Raw genomic sequence first — 3,212 nt, 5'->3', positions numbered from 1 at the left:
AAGAATTTCAGGTCGAAGACCATGTTTATGTTAGGATAAGACCCAGGAAAAGCACTTTGCAGTGGGATAGTTGTGCTAAATTGGCACCCTGTTATTGTGGCTTTTTCCAAGTCTTTGAAAGGATAGGACCAATAGCTTATCAGCTTGCCCTTCCTCATCATATTAAAGTACATAATGTATTTCATGTGTCACTGTTAAAGAAGTATGTGTATGCTTCCAAAAGAATTATTAGCTGGAAAGATTGGCAAGTAAGTATGAATGAAATTGAGTTATGGAATATAAAACTAGGATAAATAAACTAATGATAATAATGATATTTTGATAGGGTGAACCGGACAAGGAATTTCTGGTAGAACCACTGTGTATTCTCGATTAGAGAGAAACAACATTGTGGAAGCGAGCTATCATCCAGGTTAGTGCAGTGGAAGCACTTTAGCCGGAAGGAAGCCACTTGGGAAGATGAAATTTTTACGAGACAAGCTCATGCTACTCTATTCCATGGGCTACAATAAACACCGAGGACGATGTTTTTCCAAGGGAGGGAAGATGTAACACCTCTCGGATGACATTTATAACTACTTTACTTGTTTAAAACTATAGTAAATCATACTCATGGAAGACTAATAACATTTTGATTTTATTTAGGTAGTGAATAATATTATTTTTATAATTATGAAAATCTCATAATTCAAGAGGGGAGACCGGAAACGAATTCCAACCTCCAAGAAGTTAGGAGCACTTAGAGACAGTTATACCTTCCTTTCCTAGAGATAGAAAGGGATCTCAGTGGAATGAAAGGGGTTCATTCTTTTGTTTGAGGAAAAGAAAGAAGAAATATTTGTGTGACATTAACAAGAGAAAGTATCCTGAGCTGGACTTGAGCCAGTGGTTGACCTTGTTACAGACAGGAATCTGTGGCTTAAAAGAGTGGATTGTAGTCCTAATGTCCTTTTCCTGATTCAAAGACAAAATTAGTGTTACTTGTTGTCCTAGAGAGGAGCTTGGGGGGAGAAGCAGACGTCATTTCCCTTCTCATGGTTGGGTGGAGAAGGTCTCAACCCTGTTGAATTCGTGGATTTAATGTAGACATATAAGTATTCAGGACTTTCTTTAAGTTTGCAGTTTAAATGCATCATTGAGTATATATATTCTATAATTGGAACTGCAAATGTCTTATTATGTAGTGATGTGCAGTAGATTTTAAATATATAGTTGGAACAATAAACCTAGTTATTTCATCATAGAACTTTGAACAAATTTGTTGGTTCTTAATTGTGTGAGAAATAATATGTTCTTCTAAAGAAAATTTTGTGTTGAAAGTATAATTTGGACAACCCTGTTAAGCGTGTTGAGAACTGAGTTTCCCAGAAGAAAGAGAGTTATGGGCTGTAAACAAACTCGAGTATTGAAACCAAGAGGGGAAAACATAATGAAACCATACCTAAAACAAAAATAAAAAATACAAAAAAAATAATAGTCTTTGTTATCGGAAACGCAAATGTAACAACAGGACAATGTTATCCTTGTTTTGTACAAGGTAAAACTTATTGATAAATAGTCAAAGGGGTTAGGACCAAGCTTCTAAATTAAATAGCTACCAGATCCAATCCACAACGAACCCTCATTGCAAATAAACCGGACTGGAGCAAGGGTTTCTGTAACCATTCCTCTGTTAAAAATGTAAACAATGAGCAATAGGGTTGGTATAAAGAAGAATATTTTAAATTAAGTCTATGTAGAGAGGTTGTAATTACCAACATGAATAAACTCTAACCAGTTCAACAGAATTTTTTTCTTAAAATATTAGCAAAAATAAATACACAAATTAATAAGGAACCATAAAGCGACTGCGTACTTCAATTACTAGGAGTGAAAACTCATCTTATCTAATTGCAAATAATCAAGAAAGAACAACATAGGAATAAATTACATAGCAAATATGAACGACCTCTTAAGAGGTAAACCTATGAACCTGAGGGAATTCGGTCCATCATTTAAACAGTAACACATTAAATTCGGAAGTGAACACCAAAATGCTTCCAATGGATGCCCCAAAATTCAATTGAGTAGCCTAACTAAATCACATAGTGTACTATTTACAAAAAATATGACACCCTCGGTTGGGGTCAAATAAAATCGCCCTGAGGCTCCTCTGTACCCAATTAACAGTTCATCGTAATGTGAATATATAAACCCTCAAACCCTATCATTCTATATGCCGCACAACGGCAAGTAAAATATATGCACCTGTTATGTCAAAGGATATCAATTTAGAGAAGTCGTCGTGGTCCAAACTTCCTATGGAATCATACCTACTAGGCACAAACAACACGGGATGAGATTCCTCATATAATAATGGAAAGCAAGGAGGAAAAACTGTAAATCAACGTATAATGTGTAAATTTTAATACCTTCGGCAGGAATTTTGGTTCTCTGCAACTGTGGTTGGAGTGATTCACCTTCCATAACCTTGAAAATAAAAACATGTACAAAGAATGGAGAATGCGAGTTAAACCAAGTAAGAAACAAGGTTCTGAGTCTGCAGTGAAGTAAAAAGAAAGAAACTGAGTTATGTCTACCTGGAACCATTGATGTCTTAGAAGGTGAAGGCGCCAGCCGGAACTTGGAAAGATCTTTGAAAACAAAAACCCTCTAAAGCCAGAGCATCCTGTAAATGGATAAGGGTTCGGTGAGAGCTTGTTAACTCCAAAAGCATTTACAGAAGGATAAAAGCCATAGAGACTAGAATTAATCTTGTATTAAGCAAGGAATCGATAGAAAAACAACTTGAATATCAAAGTGATAACCCAAAACAATAGGTTCGTTGGCACTGGGTTGTAGAGCTCGGCCTTGGGGAGTTGCGGCGAATGAATGGAGCAAACTGGGGGCACAAGTTCCAGGGTTCGGTACCCTAACTGCTCGCGAAAGAATTCAAGTTGTTGGATCAACGTCGGAGGAAGCAACGGTACAAATGTGCCCAGATGTCCATCATATTCACGTACAGTTGTCACCCATAATCCCTTCTTGAAACTTTGAATAATCCCTACGGTGCTTGGTTAAGGTATAATGGCTATGTTAAAAGGTTATGTATAAATTTAATATCCAATACAACATTTCAAAGATTGCCATGGCATGGTTCTATTATTCAATTGATGATATTTCAAAAGCAATCATACACATAAGTTTAGAGTGTATGGTCACAAGTTTAATTT

At 36.2% G+C, this 3,212-nt stretch overlaps 1 long non-coding RNA gene across 1 annotated transcript; it reads right to left on the bottom strand.

The window, feature by feature from the left end:
- Nucleotides 1-2,021: 2,021 nt before the first annotated feature.
- LOC149207873 (uncharacterized) lies at nucleotides 2,022-2,877 on the bottom strand. Its single transcript, XR_016252051.1, has 4 exons — nucleotides 2,788-2,877; nucleotides 2,580-2,668; nucleotides 2,412-2,469; nucleotides 2,022-2,312 (listed from the first exon to the last, which is right to left on the bottom strand). It is a non-coding gene; the product is annotated as an uncharacterized LOC149207873 (long non-coding RNA).
- Nucleotides 2,878-3,212: the final 335 nt, after the last annotated feature.

This window comes from Pinus tabuliformis, chromosome 1_2 (genome assembly GCF_031772625.1).
Source record: "Pinus tabuliformis cultivar Carrire ecotype Pingquan chromosome 1_2, CPIR1, whole genome shotgun sequence".
Taxonomy (NCBI): Eukaryota; Viridiplantae; Streptophyta; class Pinopsida; order Pinales; family Pinaceae; genus Pinus; species Pinus tabuliformis.
The sequence above is the reverse complement of the archived record's forward strand: the minus strand, read 5'-3'. Positions and strand labels throughout refer to the sequence as shown.